General features: G+C 41.9%; 1 long non-coding RNA gene across 3 annotated transcripts in view; it reads left to right on the top strand.

Annotated features, from left to right (window-relative positions):
- Positions 1 to 27,130, top strand: part of LOC135416857 (uncharacterized) — a 101,137-nt gene that overhangs the window by 64,207 nt on the left and 9,800 nt on the right. The window contains exons 3-6 of one of the 3 annotated variants that reach the window (XR_010431782.1): positions 4,514 to 4,559; positions 4,954 to 5,015; positions 9,314 to 9,611; positions 9,935 to 9,994. This is a non-coding gene — a long non-coding RNA (uncharacterized LOC135416857). The remainder of the gene's footprint in view (positions 1 to 4,513; positions 4,560 to 4,953; positions 5,016 to 9,313; positions 9,612 to 9,934; positions 9,995 to 27,130) is intronic. The other 2 variants (XR_010431785.1, XR_010431783.1) reach the window with 2 other exon arrangements.

Below are 27,130 nucleotides of genomic sequence, written 5' to 3'. Positions count from 1 at the left end.
CATTTCTCAGAGAGATAAAGGATTTGTTGTTTCACCATTCAGTATGCTTTTTATTGGCCATCCCACCAAAAACATCTTCATCTGGATTTTATGTGAGAACTTTAGCTTCTGGGAGGCAAGACAAGGAGAGACATGACAACCTCCACTGTTGCACAGAAGCTAATTCTGGGATTATGGAAAGGTGACGTGCTCTCAGGCATCCTTCACACTCAACACTGAGCTTGAGGGAGACCTTTGCATGGTACCCTAACTTTGAGCACCTAACTTTAACCCTGAGCTATAAGGCTGGTTTGGCTGTGGAGTGGGGGAGAGATAGAGAAAGACAGGCACCTGCTTCCAGTGGGGTTTCACAAGAGATAGAGCAGGGTCCTGTGTTAGGTCACTTGGCCAATCAGAAACTCCAGAATGGGAATCAGGATTCCTTCTGGGAATGTAGAGGACATGGAGGTGTGAACAAGCTAGTGCCTACCAGTGCACAGAGAGGTCCTCATGAGCTGATGTAAACCAGGGTTTTCAGCCTTGCCAACAGACTAGTGAATCTCCTTTCTGGCCGACCCTAGAAAGAAAATGGGAGCAAGCAGCCTCTTTGCAGAGGTCAGTGAACAGCTCCAGTTACCTCTTACTGTCCCCCAAAGCTGTGAGGACCCTGGAAGTCAAACCCACTAAAGGGGTGACCTGAGATGAGACCACAGCCTACCTGAGAAGATAGGAGAGCACTGAAGGGAATTACAGCCAATTTCTGCTTTGGAGAAGGCTCTCTCCCTCTTTTGGGATGGACCTAGTGTCTCTTTATATGACCACATGCCTCCTAATTTCACAGGGAGCTCTGGATCAGTTGTCAGCAGGAAAACGGGCTGGTAAAGGCTGAGAACCAACTAGTTTTCCCTGCCTTCCTTCTTTCCTCTGTGCCCTCATCCCTGGCACATTGCGAAGCACAGCCCCTGCCTCCTCATACCAGAAGGTCAGTAGGGAGGGGAGACAGGAGCTGCAGGAAAAGCAGGGTCTTCTGGTGCTCTTGGGGCACAGACTGAGCACATCCAACTGACTATGGCCCCCTGGGCATGGTCTCTGCTAGTCTTACCTGGTCAGTACCTTATCTTGAGCTAGGAATTCCTCCCATGCCAAGGAAGGTGTTTTCACACAAGGACTTGGACTCGTGCTTTAACAGCCCACCTTGCTTCTACTATTTTTGCAGACTGTCTAAAGGAGTGAAGCATGTTCATCTGACTCCAGCTGAAATTCAGCAAATCTCACTAGTCTTCAGAAAATGTGTCTTTGTGCCTACAGGACAATTTTTAATCTGCCACATCCAATGATCCAGGTACTGTTCAGGTCAGACCAGGAGGTCTTGAGGGCAGAGACAGATATTCTGTTCTGTGTGGCACCTCCTCCTCCTCAGATGCCTTCCTTCAACAAAGGATCTACCATCTCTGTCTCTTGGATCTCTTGGGGACCAACCAAACTTTTCTACTCCATGTTTTCAGTTGTGATTTATTCATGTACTTCCTATTAGACCCAGAAATATTTTTTTTTCTCTTTCCAGCCCCTCAGTTTTATTAGTGCACAAGTGTGTTTGCTGCACAGAGTCTCACATGTGATGGGATTTAACCGGGAGCATTTCAACCAGCCAGATCAGAAACCACCTCCTCTTGGCTGTACACATATCACTGTCTCAAAATGCAACACTTCATGTAATTTTGATTCTGACAGTAAAGGCTGCACTGAAATCTCTGGGCTTGTTAGTGATGTATTGACTTAAAATACCTGCTTTAAAGAAGGCTAGGAAAGCAAAGCAAGAAAAACTCAAATCTCCCACTAAAGCCAATCCTTTCTAGGGAGAATGGGCAACTTGTGAAATAGAAGTATTTTCAGTGCCAGGGAGAAAGATACTGTGTATTTCAACAAAGCCCAGATATTTCTGAGTTATGTAGTCTTAATAATTCAGGCTTAGTAAGTGTAGTTATTGCCACAGTCTGAAGCCACATTGGAAAAAATTGATCACTCACCTCATGCTGTCTATAACTGGGTCTTTGCTGTGGCCCCCAGACAGTTTAAGCTGTGCTGGCCATAAAACAATTTAGAAGATTTTCCCAGTGCAGGCAGGCTTGAAGAAGAAGCCAGTTTATTGCAATTCGTGTAAGTGAAAAATACATGACATTAAGTTGCTTCCTGGAGCCATTCCTAAATGAATAATGGATAAACAATGTCAGTGACCACCCCTTGTCCTTAACTGAGGCACAAGAAAAGAACACCCGTGGCTGAAGGTTTTGTTCAGCCTGTTGGGAAGCTTCCCAGCAGAAGGAGTCCCAGGCAGAAAGAGGCACCTGCCACTGCTTTATATGGAGATTACTTTCCCCATGACCACTCACTCCCCTATAAATTTCTTCTGCTCTGTGGATTTACACACTAAAAATATGTAATAGGGAAGGAATATAAACTCTCACTTTGTGGTATCGCTGGCTCGCATATTGCAGCTCAGCAGTCATGGACAGCATCCAGCATTAACGCTCAAAGGCAGCTGCCATATTTATGACTTCTCCAGCCTCACAAGAGCAAGAAAAGCTGGCAAAGAGTGATTGAAGCACAGCTGAATGAAATGCATAGTATAAAGAGGCCAAAAATAAAATATTTTTTGAGTCTGGATTCCTAAAGTAATGGGGTTTATGCAATACAGCTTGTCTGGGTGAGGATGTGTGTGTGGCAGGTGCTCTTTCCACAAGCCCCACACCATATTTTGATCTTACTGAGCTGCTGCCAATGACTTTTGACAGGGGGGATCAGCAGTCTTGGAGGCAATTCAGTTTGCATGTGATGGATGGAAACAGATGCTTATGCCTCATAGGTAGAAAGGCTAATAAACTCATTATTATTAGGCATCAGACTATTAAGAGAAGGTAGACGTTTTTGAAACTGCACCCACTTATTCTGCAGCCCACAGAAGATCCCCTCCATGGCTTAAACTGGTTAAAAAACATCTCTGTGTATGTTTCAAATGCATTTGCCAGCTTCTTCAGAAAAAAACCCCATACATTTCTGATGTGCAGCTCACCTGGGAAGGGTTGGCTACACTCACAGAGTCTTTTTCTGGTACCCTCTGTTTCTCTAAAATTATGTGCAGATGCAGATGCTGCTCCACGGGGGCAAGGCTGCCATCACCCAGCCCAGGCTTTGCTGAGGGCACAGCGTGCACTGCTGCTTGTGAATTACACTGCTGCATGTGCAATGTGAAGTGGGCACTTGAATTTATAGTATCTATTCAGACTTCTTGGTAAGCAGAGAAAGGGAACATTGCCATATATGGAAGATAGGCAAATGGCATTGGGAAGGTTTTCCAAGGTGTGCTCTGCCACATAGTGAATGATTTTTATACTTCACAGACCTGTAACTGGCCAAATTGGGCTTGAGGAGGAGGGATAAGTTCAAAAATGTACAGTCAGAGAACAGTTCTGCAATACATTTTGATACATATCCAAATGCCACTGCTTCCATTAAGAAGACTCCTAAAATATCCTGATTTCCACAGTAGGTAAAGAAATCATAATAATGAATGCAATTACATCAAAGACAGCCCATTACCTGTGCTTATAACTAATGTGATCATGATGCAGCAGTGATGAGTGGATATTCACTGCTTCTTATTGCAAACAATAGCAGTACTCGGGTTTTTGCACTCACATTTATAATATAGTAAGAGGGGAGAAATTTCATAGCAGTGGCTAATATCAAATGCCTCCATCCAGAGAAGGCTGTGGGCACACTGATGTTCAGAGGTGAAAAAGCACCAACAGCTTTCATTTCATCATTTTTAAAATCAGATCACTTGCTCGGGTGCTGCTGTGATTGATAATGCCAGTGCTTGCTTCAGAAATGTCCGTGCTCACACCTCTGTGAAGAATATCCAGAAGAGTAGTCCAGGACTAGGAAGGAAGTTCTGGCCTACACTGCGTCTGAATGAAATGGAGCTCACACTGTGGTAGTGATTATTTCGGGTCTGTGGAATTGAAGAAAGCTCTCTCTCGCCACATATGGTATCAGCTTTCACTCAAACCTCTCCCAAACAGTAAAAACTTCTTACTTGATTGCAGCCACTAAAGCAGGATTAAATATATGACCAATTTGTAAGTTGAGATCCCTTTGACTCTGAAGAGAGCCTGGAGCAATGATTCAAAACTATGTGAACTTTCAACTTCAGCTCACTCAGGGCTGTGGGCTCTTCAGTTGTAAGCTGTGTTTTTCCAAGCTTTTTTTTTTTCTTTCTTTTGCTTTTGCTACAAGGTTCGTTATTTTGCAGACAGTGGGTCTTTCTGCCCTGCAGGGATTTATTTATCACTGCTGACCCTCTGCATCTTCTCCACACGGAAGAACTAATTGGATGTACTTTCTGCACATGACCAAAGCAGGGAAACTCAGAGCTGTAGGCCAGGGAACTGAGCTGTCTAGAGGGTAGGGAAGCACCTGATGCCTAGGAAAAATGTCAGAGTCTTACAACAATATCTTTCCTTTCTTCCCATAGAGGAACTGGGACGTACTGAACTGAACTCACCAGACTGCCTACGAAAGTCTGTGAAGCCTTCAGGGAGCAGTGAAAAACAACTACCGAGATAATCCTTGACAAAAACCAGCCCAGGGGCATTAGATGTCTGTGAATATACAAAACAATATGTATTATATGGGATACTAAGAGTTCAGGACATTTCTTAAAATTGCAGTGCAATTACCACAGAATTACAGTGGCATTTTTACACTGTCAGGACCTCCATGTGCTACCCTGTGGCTGGTGTAAATGACTGGGCAGGAACAACTGCTGCTTTTCAGCCTAGAAAAGAAAAAAAAAAAAGGCATTTATTTAATATATTTCATGTATTTCCAGATAGGGTTGTATTTATTGTAATTAAATGTTGCAAAATGCCGTGTTGTAATCTTAAGCATTTTTCTATTTCTTTATTCCTAAAGACACCAGAATCCTGACATTATTGTATTTGGGAAAAGTGATGGGATCGCCAAGACTTTATGCTGTAAGTCTTTAGGAGTTTAGTAGATTTATTATTTTCCTTCAAACGAATGCCTTCTTGTCATTGTCAAGCTGCTTATCCCCACCTCCAACTCCTTAGAACCAAGCCTAAAAAAAGAAGCTCTTTGGAGCTTGATGCTTTGCTTGTATCTGTGTTAGAGAAACTGTGCTATTCTGGAAACACTCAGGCTTCTCCAAACAGTTCTTCCAGGGGTAACATCATGCATGGTTTTCATCTCAGCCATAAGAACTTTCACTGGTCTCCTATCAAGCACCACCAGCCAAACCCCAAGTACCGGCAAGGCCTAAAAAATGTGTGTGTATGTGAGTAGGTGCACATGGATGTATGCACATAGGATCATTTATTCTCATGAAAGAGAGGTTTAATGGCCAGTTTTGAAACCACCCCAGCACCATTACAGCAGACTCATCCTACAGGCTTGCTCTGACATACAGCACTGACACGGACTTGCAGATCTGACCCAACCACCACGGGGAGGTTTACTGATGGGATATGTTTCTTGCTCTGCACAAGCCACCACCTCTGTCTGTCCCTGCAGTGGAGGCAGAGGAGGGTTCTACATGCCCGTATGATGGCCTGTGCCTCAGGAAAGGCCCTGCCTAGGCTTTGCCAGCTTAGGTTTGCATGAAGGCATCTTTGTACAGGGATGGGACTGCACTACACCGGAATATCACCCCCACACTTGTGCTGATCAGCAGCAGCACAGTTTCTTACGCAGACTGAGTTGTACGTTTCTCTTCAAGAAATATTTTATCAACCTTGACTGGAATAAAAGCACTGACACACGGGGAAAACTGTCTGCTATTATTTTACAGTTATAAAGAACACGAATCTGCATGATGAACCAAATTCTCCTATTGCAAAGATTATTTGTTACATGAAACAGCTAAAACAGCAGAAAGAAGCCATTCCTGGAATTCACAAGGAAAAAGATTTTTCTTTACAGCAGCAAAGCAGCACCATTGTCCCACTCAGCATATTAACACTCACAGTAAAAGATGGCAGTTGCAAAAATGTGGGGGAGTACAATTAAATCAGTATTTCTTAAATAGTTCTGGAGTGTGCAAGCTGATATTTTGGAATAATAATAGGGAACGCACCATGTTCTGAGCTGTCAGAGTTTCTGAGGGGGCAGATTCAAAGGTCTTGTGTCACTTAATACCTCTAAATCTCCAGATGAATGGAACAGGAGCAAACAAGACAGGGTGTTGTATTTGCATGTTGGATGAGTTATGTTTTGTTTTCTTTTTCTTTTTTTAGCAAATCCATAATTTAAATGGTGTTGTGATGGAAAACTAAAATTGCACAGTATCATACACAGATCTCCTACAGATAGTATGAGTTGGTTCATATGTGTGTGCCTGTGTTTGTGCTGTAATTTAAAATATAACATTACCCCAAGCTAAAAACATTTAGGAAACTCCTTTGAGAGAAAGTCTTCACCTCAAAAAGGGGATCTATGGTAATGAAAATCAATGTGGCAGCCAGAAATAGCATTTAAACCCTTACCAGAAAGATATGGCACATCAAAGAAGTTAAATCAATCTTCCATCCTTCCGTCCCAAATATCACGCCTGCAAGACGAGCATCCGTTTCTCTGTGCTGACAACTACGCAGTTGTTACTTGTCCTCATCAGTGTACACTGCATGCTGTCTTTGCCACCACCCTCTCTCTCCATCTCCAGACATCTGATCTGCAGTCAATGATCTGGATTAACAGGAGCAGTTTTGCATGGGCAGTGACACTGTGAAATACAGTGAAACCAAAGAAATGTGGACCTTTACCTTGTGGGCAGCCACAGACGCTGGGATTTCAGTTTGCAGCATGGCTGAGACTAAACTTGGTATCATAACAAAGTGTGGGTCTAAATAAAAGCTGCCTTAAACCCCCAGAAGATTTGCTGCTTCTACATGATGACAGTTGTTAGAGAGTAGCTCTCCTACAGAAACAACCATACCAAATATAGCGTGCTGGAGTAAATGCAAGAGGCAATGCTGGAAGAACACAAAAAATGTTTTGCTTTCTTTCTGAATGCAACGCTATTTCTGTGAGAGGTCAAATAGATGCCATATCTTAAGGGATTTGGGTATTCGTCCCTCTAGCTCTGTGATTCCCTCAGTTATTAATACAACACAGCTGTTTTCAGAAGCTTCTGGTCTTTCCTGAGGCTGTGCTTTGGGTTGAGAAACTCCTTCATGTACCAGCCCCAGAGAAGCTGGTGAGCAACTTTCTCTCCCAGATGACTGCCAGCTGCATTGAACGTAGGCCACTAGGATGCCCTAATTGTGTCACCTTTTCAACTGGTCTGCTGTTGATCGGTTTCACAGATAGTCTTGATTCAGCCATGTATTCATGCAGGCAGAAGATGCAACTGGGAGAGGAAACAGCCAAACACAGTAATACAGACATTTGCCTGCTTTACCACAATGGTGTATTTTCATAGAATGATAGAATGTCTGGGGTTGGAAGGGACTTTAAAGATCCTCTGCTTCCCACCTCCCTGCCATGGACAGGGACACCTTCCACCAGACTATTTTCTGTCAACTTCTCTGCTGTCCCTTTCCTCCAGCTTTGCTCAGAATGGCACGTGGATTCCTCACGCAGCTGCTGTGACCCGCAGGAACTTTGCAAGCCTGTAAGACAGAAAAGTAGTGACCTTGCCTGGAAGCTTAGGTACACCAAAGCCAAAGGGAAAGCTCTTCCAGTCCATAGAATGTCTGGATTTTTACCTGTGGATTTTAACCTTTGTGTTCAAAGCACAGCAGGCAACAGTGCTCGTAAAGGAGCTTATAGGAAGATTCATTCTTTGGCCTTTTTTTCCACACAAGTTTTCTTCTGTGCATCTTTTTTTTTTTTTTTTTTTTTTTTTTTTTTAAATTTTTAAAATTTTTTTCTTATTTGGAGTTCTTCTAACTTCAGCACACAAAGCAGAATGCAGCAAAACCCCTTATATGTCAGTACAAAACTGTAGCAAGAAATGGTTTCGATTGAAGCTGAGCCAGCTTTCACATGCCTCGATCCATAACCCTTTCCGCTCCCTTGAGAAGCAACCTTGCTGGAAAATGCTGCAAGCAGACGAGTCTGGTGTGGCTCTGTGGCAAGCCAGAATAAAACACAGTCACACTGCTAAGTGCTGCTCTGGGCTGTGAGAGGGATAAGAGACAGAAACTGAGCAATACTTTCCTTAATGACCCTTGCTATAACATGCCCCTATGGGTGCCAAAGGTGGACTTGCCTAAATAAAAGTGAGTGTTTGGACTGCTACAAAATGGGAGATGTCATAGGGGATGGCTGGGCCATCTGTGACCGCCAGCGCGGCGGAGCTTGCCTGATGCTTGAAACATCACCAACAATCTCAGCTATAAGCTCCCACCATTTCATTTTAAAATTAAAGTAATTTTATAAGTAATAGGAGCACATTCATACTTGGAAACAGTAGAGCACTTAGAATCCTTTTCTATTTCAGCACTAGAAAAAAGAAAGGGACAAAGTGCCAGGAAATATTGTTTCTTGGCTGAACCCTTGTAGACTGAGTTTTAGTCCAGAGTGGGGTTTTTTTGCATGACTCAGTGGTAAGTTTCTGAACAAAGAACTTTATGATACAGAGGTAATACTGTAAAAAGCATTTAACTCTAGATGTGCTGGAGGAAGTTTTGAAAACTTCTGCTATCTTCTCAGAGCAGTGCTTGCAAACAGATTGAAACCTTCCTTGGGGATTTCTGTAACAAAGTGGGTAAAAATTTAAGTGCTTTGTAATCTCTATGAGAAGAGATAGTATCAGGTAGAGTAGATAATTTGAAATACTTAGAGCAATGATGCTTTTGAAAGCCTTACTTCATTCTTGGAAAAACTAATTAGTAGCAAAATTACCTTCCAAAAGCTTCTCTGCGTACTCTCCTAATGAACTTCTGATTTACATGCAGGTTTTAGATATGACTTGTCTCTTCTAATGTAATTTTCTTCCTTTTATTCAAGGCAGATTTCTGTTTTAGGGGGAAGTATTATGTAGTGTAGATAGCTGCTGTGGAGGAATTATTACAAATACCTCATTTGTAAAGCTTTTGTTCTTCCACTCTGAAACCCCACATCTCACTTCTCCAAGGAGGAGAGGATATTGTGTTTGACTTATGACAAAGCCTAAAGCATTCTTAGGATTAACTGCAACTAATCACTAAAACATGCCTTCTCATTTTGAGACTGTTGTGACTCTTCAACATAGGAAAAGTGCTTCCTACTTCAAAATCTATTTCACTTCTAATTTGTTTTTCTCTCCCCAAAGGCTAGGTCTGGGCCTGTGCCTTCCTCATCAGCATGTCTATTAATGTCAAGACTGAGGACATGAGAAGGTTGAGGTGACCAGCGCACAGTAGTGAAAAAGATGCCAGTACAAGGATCAAGACCAAAAGTGATCAGACTTCAGACAGAGAAGGAGTAGGAAAATTGCTGAGGTCTCCACACAGGTGTCTGATAACAGTCCCACCAAGGTGAAAGTCAAACTGTCTCACAACTCAGCCTCTTCTCCCTAGTGCCTGTGGAGGCAGCTTCCAGCATGACACATCCCATCTTTGCCTCTCCAGGTAAGACTGGGATATCAGTATGAGAATTAGGCAAATTTTTACTCCTTTTGATATATAGTAACTGCTGTATCTATGATAGGATATATTTATGTAATTTATTGAAGGATAATGCTGAAGAAAGGGATGTCAGATGCTGTCCTGGTATTTAGAAAACTGACCACTAATCTAGTGATTTCCAAAAAGCCACTCTGAGTTACAGCATGGAATAGAAATTGTCTCAAAAAGTAAGTGAAATAAACTTGTGCTTCAGGGCATAAACAAGCTTCATGAAAGGTTGGGATAGGAAAAATATCCCCTTCTGACACATTACTTTATAATTGCAGAGTATGGGACTGCTCGCATCGTTCTTTGAAGGGTCTAGTGCTGGTACTTCTAGACACTAGGTAAGTAATTTTTTATATTTATAGATTCTTCAACTTCTTTCAATGGAAATATAAGTTTTCAAGGACATTTTACACAGGTCAATTACTATGTAGAGACAAAGAACTTCATTTCCTCAATTACATTTCATGATCGCATAAGGGGTAGTTCACAGATGCCTGGGGACTGATGAACCTCATGATGAAAACCACAAGATAACTCAGACCAAGAATCAGATTCTGTCTGACAGTTTTCTAATACCTGATGTCTTTAAACCAATGCTTGATTTTTATTTTTTCTAATTGCAGAAGACATGCTTCAGTTCAGACAGAAAATATGAACTTGAGGGAAGAACTTAAAAGTCTGTGGCAAGTTTATAAGGACCGATGTACCATTTGATTGTAATTGTTTAATTCTAGACTGAAAATCAATGAATATACAAAATTTCATATTTCTAAGAAAACAAAGACATAAATCTACAGCCATGTTGGCAAATGATGTGCAGATATCTCCTTGGGGAATCTGCAAAGAAGGCCCACACTTGTGGGAAGGGTGTTCCCAGGATTATGTCACCTACATGTATCATGAAGGAATTTTCTCCTTGGCTGCTCAGACGAGGATTTTTAAAAGTTGCCTCCCATTTACTCCATAACATTTCATTGCTGAGTAACTCATACTTCTTCACACTGTTTTAGTTTGATGGCATGTACAAGTAATGCAGAGACCTTTCTTTCCTAGAGGAAATTAAGAAAATAATTAATTCTTTCACTCAGCAACTCAACTGAATTCAATTCAGGTTCATTCTTTTAGGAAAGGTATTTAGCTAATTCTGTCAAATTGAAATATGAAAGGAAAAATGTCATGCCTCCTCCACTGAGAATTTTATTTTGCAGAGGGAGAAACTAGCATAAAGCCTTAGAAGGCTCAAGTCATATCTGTAATTTCTGCATATTACTAAACACTAGCATACACATATATACATGGCACAAAATCTCAGCAATGCACTTTTCATGTTGATTAGGCTTTTTGGTTTCACTTGTGAGATTTTTTTCCCCTTATATTTGCTTTAATGTGTATTTGCCAGATGCATTATATGCATTATATACATCTGTGTAATAACAGGACAGGAATGTCAGCTGCACTCCATCCCTTAAGAGAGAGAGAAAAAATATTATCTGGAAATATCTATGGCACAGGGCCCTGCTGGCAGCTGCTGATCTCATTCCTGTCCCTCACATGGGGTTGTTAACACAAAGACACATCAGGGAATGGCCGAGTATTGGAAAGGCCATGACCAAAGTGAATATTGATTCTCTTTTTCCTTGGTGTGACTGACTGCGTAGAAAACACTGATCACCAGTGCAGCCTTGAGAGAAGGTTGAAGGAATTCATGGAAGAGAAACTCCCCTGAGAGCTACTGAATACACAGAAAACCAGTCTGGCTCAGGATGTGTCTGGGCTGCTAAAGGCTGTAAAGTACTTGGAGGAGAGGGGAGATGCCGCTTGCACTTCTCTGATCTCATGCTCCTCGTTCCAAAATCAGCTTTTGGGCGTTTGCATTAGCTGCCCTTGTTTCATTATGCTTTTATTTACTGTTTGGAAGGAGACGAGGACTGGAAGCTGTCAAGGACACTGGCTGCAGGCACTGAGAGACCTCTCTTTCCTGAGGGCTGGCTGCAGCACAGAATTGACAGGCCCTGCAGCTGCCCAATAAGCATGTTTCATATCCAGAACGAATTTTCCAGATTGCCTAAGTGAGTTGAAACTGCAGGTTCCGTTGGCCAAGATCAAGTGACTTGCACATATTGGGAAACTACTTCCCAGTTAGCTTTCTCTCTCTTTGTCTTTCTACCTGTGTTTGAGCATTTTCAATTATGCAGAAATGTATCATTAAGCTCCGCTTCTTTATATTTAAGCAGGCAAGGAACAGGGATCTTCAAACTTTGAGAGAACTGCAGAATACTTTGAAATATTTTAATGTGAACCACTCTTTCTCTGATAGAAAAACAGATATTTCCTTGTTAATTGTGAGTCACGTTAACTGGTACTGGTAAGTTTGTACTCGCAAGCACAGCACACTAGATGGATAGACTGCAGCAAAACGAGTTACGTGTTGCATTTAGAAGCAAATATCACCTTTAAAAAATTTACCTGTCTGCCAAGACTTGGCAAAATGAGAAAGTTCATCTCAGTACACAGAGCAGTTCCTCCCTGCCTGACTCTCCTCGTGGCTGCTGGGAATGCCTGGCATGTCAGGTAACACATGCTGAGCAACAGTCAAAAAGCCCTTCGTTTCTTGTAAAAGTGAAACAAGTTCCTTATTGAAAAAAAGCTATTTCCAGAGGTATTACAGCTGCAGATGATGCTGTAGGCTTATTTCTCAGCCATCAGGCAGAGCCCAGGAGCCTGCCAGGAAACAGCTTTAAACAGTTTCAGTAGGTAACATGTATAACAGGGACTCCTCAGTCCCAAAGAGAGAGGTCCAGCTGCCTTGTGCCAGAACGTCCTACCTTTCTTTACACCTTCATTACCCAAACAACACACACTAACAGCCAACATTAATATGAAACAAGCAATAATAAAATATACCTATTTAATTTTCACAGTCTGCTAAATGTGGAGGGGCCCTGGGATATCCTGTGCTGGTTTGACCTCCAGTTCTCTCCTAACTCATCTGCAGCTCTGCTGTTTCATGCTGGGAGATCTTTCAGTTTTGGCTTTGCCTTGCCTACTACATCTGCAGTGTAGGTGCTGTTCTCTCCTAGTGTGCCCAGTGGTTGCCCCTCCTGAGGAAGAGTGATGATTTTTTGAGGCTGTGGTGATTTGGTGTGACGGGTGGCTGTCTGACCTCTCAGATAGGAGGTCTCAACTAGCAGAGTCTCCTGTCTGTTCAAGACCTTACAAGCTAAATGTCTTCACAACCTTCTCCCCTTGGGCTTGAGGGTGGCATCAGGTGCTAGGGCTCTTTCACACTACAAGGTTTGTAACATCTGGCCAATGTCATGGATTATAACAATAAATGACACCACTTATAACAAACATCTCCAGGATTTTTCCAGACTTTTCAATGGTTTCCAGACTTCCTGTCCCCTGTATCTGTCTACAGTTCTCTAGAAATGACAATAGACGTGATTTTGACATTTGAACTGAAAGTGGAGAGGCTATAGAAGGGTCAGACAGATGTGTATGATCTCACTTTCCTCTTTGTGTCATGGGACTTTGTGCATAACTGACAATTACAGATATACCCCTGAAACTCACACCAAGCTTCTGACCTGTTGTTGCACACTATTTTATGCAGCATATCATGTCCAACATAATGTCTTCTGACTTACTCAGATCCAGCTCTGTCTCCTGCTTTTTTTAAATTCTCTCCCAGGAATTTCTCTTAGGCAGACTTCTTTTTTCATTATTCAGGCTCAAATCTGATTTCACCACTGTTTTGCTCCACATCAAAACCTCCAACCTCACTCCCTTTACACATAAGGTTTCCAAAAGCCTAGAAAGCTGCTCCAAGGCAGCTGGTCTCGGTGGAGCTGGGGCAATGAGCTGGGGTGGCTGTACACGTTTCTGTTATTAAAAGCAAACCAATCTGTCCAGTTTGCTTGGCTTTTTTGTAGTTGTTGTTTGTTTTTTTTTATTCCCATGCGTCAGGTCTATCTCCCTGCCAGCTCACTGCTTTCCCTGTCTGACAGCATTTGCTGTGGGCACTCATGCTTGGCCAAAGGATATGCTCTGTGACTTCGCTCAGGCAAGGCTGTCTACCACATGTTCAGCGTATGTTGAATAAACAATGTCAGATCTTTGCTGGAGCTACTGGGTCGCTACTTAAAAAAATGCTGGGAGTTAGCACAGGCACATCCCGCAGCGCCCATTGTGGCCAGTAGGTTACAGAGCCTCCCTTCTTGGCTGTCAAGGTTTTGCAAACAGACATCTGTGTGGTACTCCACACAGCGTGCCCTGCTCACTGTATTGCCAGAGACGTTGCTGGGCAGTACCCTCTCCTCACCTGAGAGCTTTGGAGTCCCAGTGACATGTGTTATAGTTGTCTGAGCACTCATCAGTGACTTCTTTGTGATGCTGGCTAATCTCTCCAGGGCTGGATCTGTTTCTCTTAATAATTTTCCTTGCACACTGGAATCCTGCAAGCAACCCTTGTTTTTAATTAGGGGCTCCATAATGTCTCCAATGATAGCATAGTGTCAGAGATCTTACATCTGAAACATAAGGCTCTATTGCCCCTTATTTTTATTCTCAGTTTTGAGCACAATTACTGAGTCCCTTTACAGTCTTATTCTGTCCAGGTCAAGTCTTCAAATAACTTTCTCGATGGTTCAATTGTTCCAAGTATTATTTTGAAAATAATAAGTGACTCTCTCGTGTCACTTCTAGTCCTCCTTGCTCAGTGAGACAGTAAAAAGTTTTACTTCCAAGTTTTCCCACTGTCTTTCATGACCAGCTCCATGTATCAATTCTATGTTCACATGGACACCTCAGACTGGCTTTTTGACCTCTCAGTGACACAAGGCCCTTATGGCAGTTTGCCTGCTTCATTTCCAGGCTGTCTTTCTTTGCCTGGACAACAGGGCATTAGTCAGCAGGGCTGATGCTGCAGTGGTGTGTGTACTGCACTGGCTGATGACATAAGCTCTGTCCCACTTCTTAGAAAGGGACAGTTTATCTCCAGCTGCAGGTCACCCCCTTGCTGTGTGCTCCCTGATGTCACCTCTAAATGCGTCCTACGTAGAACCTGTGCCTCACCCTCCCTGTTCTAGAACTGAGAATATAGAAATAGTTGAATAAAAGAACTCAAAATAATTTCTGCTGCCCTTTTTGGAGTAGCACTGCTACTGGTGTTAATAAGAGAGAAGTCCTGTTAGAGCCTGTAGCAAACATCCCTCAGGTAACTGTGGCAAATGAGGAAGCATTTAAAGGTGGGCTATGTCCTAATATCATGTTTCATATATTTGATGTTATTGCTCTGAAAGACTGAATGAGGGAGCACACTACGAATTGAAGTGCTTATGGAAATTAAAGCCATGTTTAAATGAATTTAAAATTTTTAATGCAAAATTCAGCAGTTAGAAATTTTGCATCAACTTCTACTTAATTAAAATTAATAAGGTTTCAAAGAGTTTTAGTTGGGATAGATGAGGAAAGAATTTGCCTTAAATGTGTAATTAAAATACAATTATATTCGAAGGAAGTCATTACTGAGGTTGTACCTCAAAAGCATACCTAATGGGCTATCAGGAGAAAAGGTTTATGCGTTTGGTACACCAGCTATATAAGATATAAAAGGATGTAGTCACTGAGAGAAAGAGATATTAGCAAGATCATTTAGGTTGATAGTAACAGCTCTTTTATGGTCAAATCTCTCTGGCTGTATTCAGCAACGAATCTGCTTCATCTTAGTTTGGGATGTACAAGCACCTCTGCAAGTTTTTCTTCTGACACATTTAGTTGTTTCCCAGCCCTCTCAAGGGGCTGTGAGAGAGGGAAGCATTGTTCAACCATGTCAGACATCTCTGGATGATGGAAACATTAGCACTAAAATAACTCAGCTGTCTGATTTTGGGAGCCTCTTGACAAAGGTACACTCAAAGTGAAGGGCCTAATCCAACCCTTGTTGAAACCATGGGGGGAGCTTTCCTCTTGGTACCTGCACCAGTCTGCATGGAGCCCTGAGCACGGCACCACAATTGTGGTGTCAGAGTTATGCACAACCCTACACTCGCAGGTTTTTTTTTTACTTTATTCTTCTGGCACACCTATGAAAAATGATTCAATAAATGTGACATTCCACAACATGCACAAAACAGACAGATTTGGGAGTTAAAGCTGAAGTGTGAGCACTAAAACTGAAGCCACTTTGTGCTCTGTGGAGACAGAACAATCCATCATTCATTTGACTGTTTTTGGTTTTTTTGGCTTTTTTTTTTTCCTTTTTTTTTGGTAATGTGATAAGTTTTGGTTTTGAAGTCAGTGGTGAGGTTTCTCTTGACTGTACTGGGGTTTGGATTAGGTTCTTGGAAATAAATGCATTATCTGTTATAATAAATCATATGGATAGTCAAAGATGGAAAGTTCACAGTCCCATTCAGATCAGCTCCTTTTCAAATGTTCTGAGTCATGGATTGAGTTGAATGGACTGGACCACCTGGATGTAACCTTGAATTCAAATCACATCAAGAGGATTTTCTTGTAAGCTTTTGATTTAACCTTGTTTCTTCACATAAATTTCTAAATTTTTTAACTGTGATTTTTACAAGTACAGTGAGTTTTATAAAAGAAATGTGGGAGAGGAAATGTGCATCCCTGAGCTGTGCAGTGTCCCCTTTGATACAGTACAAAATCTAGAGTAAGTAGCCTGATGTTTTAATGAACAGATATATGTTCCTGGCAAGGAAGTGAACTTAGTGAGATGCACTCTGCTGAACTGGTGACATTCAGTTCATAATCAAACTTTTATTGTTAAAGAGAAACTGCAGTCGGACCCTTTGTATTGAAGATTTAGTTCAGTAAAATAAAATTCTGTGACAGTAATTTCTCTCTACCCTTAGCTTCCCTGTGATAATGCTTGTTACATGGATAAGAAACATATAGAGCTTGACCTAACCTTTCTTACAACAGAATCAGATGTCTTCAGTAATACTCAACAAGGATGTTTTCAAGCATCCTTTTTTCATTTTTAATGCAATACTGAAGATGTGTGATTGTCAGTGTTGTAGTACTTCATCATGTAAAATGGTTTCCGCACCAGAGCTCCTGAAGAAGCCTGAGAAGGGGTGTTTCATGTACAATATTAGTAGCACTTTCAGCAAGGCAGGACTGAGTGAAGACAGTCTTCTGTGACCATAATAGCATAAATGCATCCTTCCCTTCAGCAGTTTCTTTCTTTTCCCCCAGAGTCTTGTCGTAGCTCACACCTGGAAAAGCAGCCTCTATATCTTCCTCAAGCTAATTAAAATATAGATTCAAGCAGATGAGCAATATTGCTAAAGTGTCCATTTGTTAAGTTGTCAGTCTCTGAAGATTTTCATGTTTCAGTCATGATTGAGGTAAGTGGCAGCGGAGTTCTCAGCCATGGAAACCACATCTGGATAAATTACACCTCTCAAAATTGCAAAACTCTTAAGGAATGACCTGGGGTGGCACTAACTACCGGGATCAAATAAATGTAGTGAAAAAGTGCTCCCAATCACAGAGGTCACTGAAAAGCCACACAATTTTGCCTTATGCTGAGTTTTGCCTTTTTGTACCCATAGGAAATATTTTTTTTAACACTTTGAGAGGGGGTGGTGAAATTTAGCAGAGAAACTAATGGCCTGAGGTACACAGCTGGACAGTCAAGGCCCATCGCTTATGTCCGCACAGTATCGATGTGAGCACAGTGTGAGTGTGACTTACCCCCTGCAAGCCACAGCTCCTCTCCATGTGCAGTCAGTGGTGGGGCAGGGCAGGTGCAGTCAAACAGAGAGCATTATGGCTGAACCCCCTCAGGAGCAGACAGAGGCGGGATGGAGGCCACTCAAGCCTTCTCACTTGTATTTTGAACCAAGTTCAGAGCAGTATGGTTTAGTTGATATGGTGGTGTTTGGACTTGATGATCTTGGAGGTCTTTTCCAACCTTAATGATTCTATGAATCTATGAATATAGGTATTCACTGGCTGACATCTATGCCATTCAACTTACAGGGTTGTTCAGCTCCTTTGGATTTATATGTTGTATCCTGTACACAGTTTAAAAGATATATCTTCTGTCTAGGATTTCAATTTGCAAGCCGTGTAACTAGAATGCATGAGGGGGCTTATGTCCAAGAATATCAGGATTTGCCATGAGTTTTGCATAGGGATAAGGCCTACTTCCTTTTTTTTTTAACTTGAACTCATTAAAGGCAAAACACAAATCTGTGCATTTTAAAGCAGCTCTATGAAATTGCATGGCCATATAATTGCAATCCATTGGACTAAAAATTAAATCTAAAATTAGAGATAAAAATCACAAAACTTTACCAGTCCTGAATTTAAGGCTTACATTTCTGTGAATTTCTAGGAAAATATTTAAGAATCAATTTAAATGCTAATGAACTGGTTTGCCATAAAATACATAATAGTAATTTTCAATAGCTGCTTCAGAGCCATAGTCTTTCCTTTGTTGGGCTTCACTTGTGACATTAAATTTACACGTATTGCTGTGTATCACAGACCGAGGAGCTTCCCTGAAACCCTGAAGAAACCAAGTCGTCAAAAACTGAAATTGTTCATGTGCACTTGAAAATCTGATTGTAGAGCCAGACACAAACTTGTGGAATCCTGAAGAACAGTTAAAGGCAGGAGTACTTGTCTCTTCCTACCCTATACCTAGTGACTAGCTGTGGTCTCCAGCTTTGCCTATGGGATGTCCCCTATAGTTCAGAGACCTCAAAACAGTCTTACTCAGATCCTTCTGCCAGCTTTTTGCAGGCCCTTTAGTTTGCACCTCTTCGAGGACCACAGGCACTTCCCGCTCTGGGTGGCTGTGGGGTTACAGCCCATTAGAGGTTACTTCCAGCTACGGTTATTGCCCCTGAAAAGCATGGTCTCTGTGACCTCTATCACACCATCTAGGGCTGGGCTGCAGACCATGTGACAGAGATGATGACAATGTGGCTCCTTGACTCAGCACACACCCAGTGACCTTGTTAAACTTCTGATATAAGGGCCTGGGAATAGCACTTTCCCACACATTTTCTGAAGCAGTCATAAGCAATGCTGTACAAGCAAATGTCCCTGGGTCTGGCCATCTGCACAAACCTGGAGCATTTGCTCCATTCAGCCAGTCACTACCAACTCATTCCTGAGCTGATGAAATCTGGTTTGCCATGAGGTTGTGTCTTGTAGCCAGGCTTTCTGGTGTCAGGAGACAATTTGGTGTAGATTTCTGGCTGTTTGCTATCTGGCTTCCATCTCTGTTCAATTTGCAGGCATATCCATTGGTTACATTTATCCTAGAAAACTAAGCTGTGGCCATAGGTATATAGTCATCTCTTCAGCACAATGATGATGGTGACCCCTTGCCCCATTTTGGCCTGTGCTGACCAGCACTCTCCCAGCAGATCCTCGACATGATACAACAATAAAGCCCAGGATCATTCCAAATACACAGTGTGGGGAAAAAGTAGTTGAATCACATGGACAAGAACTGTTCTGTGCCAGGGAAAAACTCCAGACATATTTAATTCATTGCTACATTTGTAGCTTTTGAAGCCACTTCCATTTGATCAAATTTGTTTGGAAACTGCCTAGCAAATCCCAGGGTCATTTGGGAAAGCTGGCATGGAGGAAAAAAGGGAGTGAAAAAGCAAATAAACACATTTACCAGTAGCTTTTTTTGCTAAATAGCTGGGCTGCAAAAAAAAAAAAAAAAAAAAAAAAAAAAAAAAAAAAAAAAAAAAGAGAAGAAAGCTTCCCTCCTGGTACTTGTGGATTGGGTCAAAATAGAGGAATCATGTTCATGATCTGTAAAACATGTATGCAAGGCAAGGAAAGATCCTGGAATGACAAGTTGGAGGAGAGTGAGAAAGTTGCTCCAGTGGAGCTGTTGATGGAGGAAGGTTGTTAATGGTGTGTCCCCACATAGCAGGGGACACTCACCAAGAATCCTGAAATGCCTTTGGGCTTTCTGTCAGAAGAGGAAACATGATTTTACATCGCAGTCCATCCTGAACAAGGATGGAGGGAGAGGACAAAGACTCAAACCCCTGTTAACCTGGTGGGAATATAACCTGTAAGACAGAGAAGATAGGACAGTTCTGGAGAACCAGACAAGCCCAGCAGCTGCGCAGTGCACAGTGCCATCTTGTTTGTACTGTATTTCTGATGAAGTTGTACCCAAGACAGCTGTGTCCTGGATGTGGCTTCCCTGTGCCAGGTGTCAAGCACCCCAAAACAACAGAGAAACCTGGTCCCTGCCAGCAGACACTCACACCAGAGAGCAGAGACACCTTCACTCCCCTGCTGCAGGCAGATGGAGGAATGGGGCACCATGTATGTCACCTCTTCAGTGTCTCAGTATGCTCAATAGCCTTGGATGGGACTAAGGTGTGGGGACATCTGCCGGCATCACTTCTGAAAAATTGAAGATTCATTTACATACTGTTGATTTTTTATCATATTGATTGTTAGCGAGTAAGAAATTTAAATGTTAAGGGACAGCTTCAGAGTTAAACAGGCAGAAACCTTAGTCCTTTTTCATTAAGAAAGCATCTGGGGGCTTTTTTTCCCTCCTGAACAGGGTTTGAAAAGATAAGTTATCCTCATAAACTCTTATAAACACCCACAGGACAATTTTGCTTTGAAGTATCAATATGACAGGGCAAAAGCAGAACAATTTGATACTAATGATTTTAGTCACCATCCTAATGCTTCATGTTTTAAAGATCATTCTGCAATAAAGACATCATGATTTTACAGTCACATTAGAATAATAAACTGTAGCACTTACCGAGTACTTTTTCTCCAAGACATGAAATAAAATGGAGCAAGAAGTGTTTTTCTCATTTTAGAGTTAGAGAAACTGAGGTGCAAAGATGTGAACTTCTCATAGCACAGTCTGGGAGAACCTCACCTGCCTCCTAGTTCCAGGGCTGCCCTTTGGGTCATACTATCCCTCACCTGCTAGTCCAGACAAGATGACTGATGACAACTCTCTGTAGGAAAGAGCAGATGCATATTGATGTTCTCACTCCCTCCTTTGTAACTTCAGGCGCTTCACCAAGACATCTCAAATAGCAGTGTTGAAACTGTCATTAGGGAAAAAAAATAAAAGCAGAAAGAAAAAGTGTCAAGATCTATTCACAATAGACAAGATGAATACAATCCACCAGACCTGCTGATAATCTCTGGAGGGCGTCGGGGTGGCCACAGTCACCTTTCCCCATCATTTTTGCTGGCGCATTCTCTGTCCTTTCGTCTGCATGAGAGAAGCAGTAGTGTCATCCCCAGCCTGGGTGACTGCATCTCACCTGGTCCTACAACAGGCTCCATCACTGGCCTTACAGTCACCAGCAGGTGGGGAACACACAGACGTGCAGCTGGTATCGAACAGCCCTTCGAGTGCAGGGACTGCAAAGGCAGGAGGCCGACAATATGTCAGACTTCTAATTGAAATTTACCAGCCCCCAACCTGGGCTCGATTCATTATTCATCTGGAAATTTTCCTCCATACCTTTCTTCTTTTCTTTTGTTATCACCCACTAAGCAAAGGTATTTATTTCCCTCCCATCGGTGTCTCTGCTAATATGTTGCTCTCAGATTGTGACAGAAGAGAAAGAAATGGTTACAAACCAGGTCCCAGAGCAGTCATCAATATTTACAGGAGTCTGACAATGACTTATTTTAGACCATCTACATTTAACCACAGAAATGCAAATGAGGTGCTGTTTGCATTGTGAGCAGTAAGGATGGGATATTCTTACATGGGACTCCACAAGTAGAGATTTGTTCTTCTTCTAGAAATATTTCCTTTTGGTGCTGTCTTGGCATCTCACTGCAACATACAGTCAGGAAGTCAGTTAGGAAAGGCAATACAAAAGACAGAGTGTATTTCCTAGCTTAGAAACAGGTGTACATAGCTTAAAATTTTGGCAGAGAAAAGAGAGGAAAAACTCTTTGCAGCAGGCATTCACCATCAGAGCCTCTGCTGCGCTCTTTCACAGCAGTTGCCCAGTGAGCCAGTGAGTGCTGAGCTGATTTAAAAGATTGATTCAGATAAAATATTTAAGGATTGACATGATTAAGTATGCAGGGGTTGATATGAACATTTCGCTCTCCATCGTTCTCCTCCAAAACATGATCCCATGTGTTGCACATGGTGGGTGAGATGGGATGGGGAAAAAAGGAAAAAGAAGGAAAATCTCTAAACTGGAGGCTCTCATCTTGAGACTTCAGAAGAAAGAAAGCTCATACTGATGTGAACACAATTCTCAAGATGAGGTTTCATTACAGGATGCACGCAGCGGAGAACGACTACTACCTGCTGTCCTGGGGAAGGACCCGCAGGTGCTCCCTTTTGATGGTCATGCTCACTCCCTGCAGCATCCTGGCCCTGGGATACTTATTGAAAGCTGTCCAGAGCATCAGATGGCACATCAGAAAGCAGAAAGCAATTTCAGCCATGGGATTGCTTCTGGTGGCAGCACTCATTGCCAGTTCAAGGTTGTCAGCCTCCCAAACTGACTTTTACTCTCAGCTAGGGATTTTTTTTTTTGTTTCTCAGCACAGCAATCTTTTTGCTAGGCATCATTTACAGAATTGGCTGGAAAGATATAGATCATCATTTCATCAAGTTCCCTAGATCTGCATCTTCATGTTTATTTGCCTGTGCATGACTGAGGAATGTACTGAGGACTGCTCTGGGAGTAGAGGCTACCCTCAGGAATAAGGAAAAGTCCCATGAGTCTAGAGATAATTTCACTACATCTTGGATGTGTGATATGTGGGAGGACAGCCCCCCTCTTTTTTGCCGCTTGCTTGTGTTGCTGTATATGAAAAGTTATTTCCAAATGATGAAAGTGTTTGCCAGGGGTAGACAGGTTGTTATGAATGGCATAACTTTTGAATTCTGCTTATAATTAACCTCCTATAAATTTTTTCCTTCCTTCTTTTTTTTTTAAACTTTTTATTTTTAGGGCCTGTATGTATCTAGTACATTTCTTCCCTTATGTGAAAGACTTAATAGTCCATTGCTTGATTTCCATGTTAATTAAGCACGTGGCTTCTCTAAATAACTGCCACATCCTTGCTTACTTAATATGTACTTTTATACCCTTAGCAATGATCTGATAACATTGTCAGAGCAAAACACAGAACAAGAAACTGTGGGGATTAGATATCAAGGAGGACACTATAGGGACTGTGTTAATTGAGGCAATCAGCAAGATTAAGATAAGTCTTGCCGCTTCCTCATGTTGGTCTTAATGACACAACACAGACCCCAAAGCACTTTACCTGCTGTACAATGTGGTTAAGTCGCTTTCTTCCCTAGGGTGTGTAATCTAATCTGCTAGATAAAACACTTAGCACACTGAAACCAGCTGGTGTTAAAAGCTGTATTTCTAAAATATGGCACCTGTGTAAGGTCTTAAAGACTGAAAATAGTAAGGCTTATGAAAGTTGTCATTTGGTGTATATGTGCATACACACAGAGATAGAAATCTGTGTGTATGTGTGAGTGCACAGGCTGGACTGAGCTAGGTTGATGCTGCTCCAGCTTCAAGACCGAGGCTTGCCCAAGTGATCCCCAGGCGTCTCTCTAAACAATATTTCCCTAAATTTCTGATAGAATCCATGGGTGGGGATGTGATAAAATTTAACATTAAAATTTTTAAAAAGACTATTCTTCCTTCAAGAATATTGGTGATTTTTTTTTTTTTTTTGCTTCTTTCTACAATTAAAATGAAGATATCTCTGCAGCAAACGATTTTGCATAAACAGGCTTTGAATAATGGAGCTGTTGTCAAGGAAAAAAAAGGCACTACCCAAACCTTTTTCAAATCAATTCTTGACAGAATTCTTCAAACAGAGATAAACATTATTAGTGTAATGATTTGCCACATGACCTTGCACTTGAAGTGCCAAGCAAAGTGAAAAATAGCACATTCAAACAAAAAAAGTGCTGATTCTGATTCCCAAAATAATATTTTTCTAGATGGAACTATTTCTGCTATGGACCAGCATGCACATACAGAGAGAAAGTTAAGATTTTCCCTCAGCAATATATGACATTTCCTTCTCAGCTTAGATAACTGAGAGGCTATTTGGGCTCGCTAAAAACACTTCTGCACATCTGGGAGCAATACAGCTCAAAAGCAATTCGTGAGGAAAGATAAGTCTTGCAGTTGAGGCAGAGGATTAAAAGGGAGAGTTCAGTTCAACTCTGTCCTGACCTCTGAGCCAGCCTCTTTCTCCCTCTGAGGTTCTCTTCGCATTTCCATGAGTCTATGTGGGTCAGGGGCTCCCATTTGGCCAGAGATCCTTTCCATCTCCTGTGTCACCAGAGCCCTTGTTTTCCATGCATTTATAGACCAATATGAGGAGTTTGGGAAACAAGCACAAGGAAATGAAAGTAACCCCAGTGGGAAGAAATCTGATATAACTGGCCTACTGAAACAGCCTGGAAGGTTTTATATGGTGGCAGTGTTAAAAGCACTGGATAAAACCTGCTTGGGCAGGGCACAGGCTATAAAATGGAAGGTGACACATTCTCCACTGTTGCTGGTTTGGGGATGGCGGGCATCTCAGGGGCAGCAAACCTCCTCTGCCTGTGTGTCAGGAACAGCTTCGTAAACTGCATACACCTATGAAACCAACACCTTCAGAGAGGAGAGATCCTCTGCAACCCCGGGCCCAGTGCAGACTGGTGTCCTCCTTTGGAATTGGACTGTGTGGCAAGGAAAACTGCGCTGAAGCATAAGTCATAGGCTGCCTAGGGACAGCTGCCATCACTGCCCTGACAAGTTGTGTAACCCCAAGTGCCACATGCACTCAGTAGTTAAAAGATACTAGTTTCCCAAACCAAGAAAAGTTACAAGTGAAACTAGGTGTAAAAAATTATTAGGCAGAAGCACATATTAAATGGCCAAAAAGCCATTACTTCATGGCAAAGGAGCTAAATAATATTGGTGAAAAGCACATTCTCTTTCAATGGAAGAATGAAGGCAGGAATAACGAATTAAAAAGCAATACGCAACATATGGCAAAAAGGGGGAGGTAATAAAAATCCATATAAATAAGAGTTTATGAGGTGTAGAAAATTGATAAAGGATACTAAAGACATCAGAAAAAACTTCATGGATGGTCAGACTTTGTTTAAGAAGAAGTATTTTCTTGAAAAGATATGAATAATAACAGAAAAACTCTCAATGCCATAGACTCATTACTAGCTGAAGACAGCCTAGTCATTAATAACAATGAAGAAAAACTCTAAACTGTTCAACAATTATTTCTGCTCTCTATTTGGAATAATGTATTTTCTGACACATTACTAATTAAGAAAGATATTGAACAACTTGCACTAGAGTTAACCATTTTTTAAATTGGAAGGTCCACAAAAGTGGCCCACAAGAGTCAATGAAGGATATTTGTAGCATGTGTAGGTACTTTTTAATATTAATATTAATATTTTTTAAAATGGGTAAATTCTCATAGTTCAATGTCAATATTGTGTAAAAATTCTGAGACAAATGAAACCATGCAGGTGAATATAGTCCAGTTTACTTGATATCAATATCAGGCTAAATAAATGAGAAACTAATGGAAGATCTAATTAATAAAGAGTTAGAAGAGAGGCATATAATTGACATGGTTCTACTGAGACGGAGTTTGTGATTTCAGACAGACCACCTGTCGTGGGAAGTGAGGTTGCTAGAGGGTAACCAGGCAGGACAGATCTGTCTGGTGCACAAAGCATCAGTGTGCAGGACACCCAGGGCCAAGACAAGAAAGACCACGGCACTGCTTCCCTTCAGTGTGCAAGACAGATGCTGTAATTCCCCTCTCCAGTTGCCCCCTAAAGCTGCAAGGGGTGGGTAGCCCCTGTGGTCGGAGCCACTCAGTGATGGGTGGCACGAAGGAAAAGCCACAGGAGCCAGAGACAAAGAGTCTGAAATGTCTCAGGTAGGCAGAAGGTGAAGGAGCCTGGTGGCTTCTGGTGGCAGGGGTAGCCCGGATGTCCAGGGCAGTGGATGCAAGGAGTCTGGGGCTGTGACAAAATGCAGGACACCAAGATAGGGTTGGGGATCAGTGGGGCAGGAGGGGAGAGTGGAGGCAAGATCAGTAGAAAGGCAGTGGGACAGGAGGCAAGATCAGTAGAAAGGCAGTGGGACAGGGAGCTTTGGGGTGGAATGAAGAATGTCTGAATTCAGCAATAAGATATAATTTTCTGGAAAAGCTGTGTCCTAGGCAAGGGATGAGACAGGTTCCCTTGGAAAAAAAGAGTCGGCTGTTGTGCCATGGTCCACTTTATTGCCACATGCATGCAGTTCATGCGAAAGGCAAGCATTCAACATTGACCAATGAATTTCAAATGCCTTTTCTGTTTTAATTTGTTGTTCTTTAACACAGAAAGTCATTCCGATAAATAAATAAGGTGATTGTGCAGAAATCTGTGAAGAAATAAATGAAGCAGGGGCAGGAAGCAGGGCAGTGTAGATGCTTCAGGAAGTGAAGGGAGCAACTGGGCTGCAGGTTGCTCATATGGCAAAGAAAATAAAAAAGGAGAGAAGGAAAGGGGCATGTTATGTAGACTTTAGAAGCTTCATCAAATGTCCTTAGCTAGCTTTCATGAAATGATGAGTGTGTGGCTGAACTACCCTTCCAAAGGAGTGCTCCAGCAGATTAGCAGGGAATACAATGAAGGGTCATTTTTCTCTTGGAGCTGTTTAATTCCTTTCTTTTATGGAATCAGTGAATTGCAGATTGCGCTTATCAAAGGTTCAGGTTCCTTTGGAGCTCTCTGATGATGAGCCATATTCTGCGTTGACTTCCATCCCAGGCAACCCCACCAAGTTCAATTACATCTTGGGGAGAAAAAAGCAGGACAGACGTTAGCTTGATGTTTTTAACAGTGTTGTGGCTGCTAATGAAGCATGATCTGATCTGGTACAAGTTCAGACACTGCTGCAGGTGTCTGCAGAAGAATAAACTGTCTTTAATGTGAAGATGCAATTGATTCATCAGTACATCATGTATGCAGGAAAGTAGAACAACTTTTCTTTTTGTTTGGTTTTGTTCCCATTGAGGAGTCACTCAGATAAGATATGCAAGAAACAGTTCAGACAGTTTTGGCAATGAAAAGGTTTCTTTTCCCCCCACTCCTACTCCACCCGAAATTAAGAGATCTGGTTTTCTTGTTAGTTAGCATGGGCAAGTTTTAAGACTCCCCTTATAAAATAAAGGATTGGAATTTTGCTGTTATAAAGAAGAATTGCAGAACTGGAAATGATCCATATTTAGGACATGAATGCAAGCTGTTATGCAGATCAAAGTATCTATTTGAAGCTGAATTACTCAACAGCATCTATCTATGCCTCTTCAACACCTGCAGATTAGCAATGTAATCATGTGGAGGTTGCTATAGCTACATCTCCAGAGCAGGTGGAGTTCTTCATCTCTTGGAG

The sequence above is a fragment of the Pseudopipra pipra genome, chromosome 1 (assembly GCF_036250125.1).
Source record: "Pseudopipra pipra isolate bDixPip1 chromosome 1, bDixPip1.hap1, whole genome shotgun sequence".
Classification (NCBI taxonomy): domain Eukaryota; kingdom Metazoa; phylum Chordata; class Aves; order Passeriformes; family Pipridae; genus Pseudopipra; species Pseudopipra pipra.
Note: the sequence above shows the minus strand (reverse complement) of the source record. Positions and strands in the feature narration are given on the sequence as shown.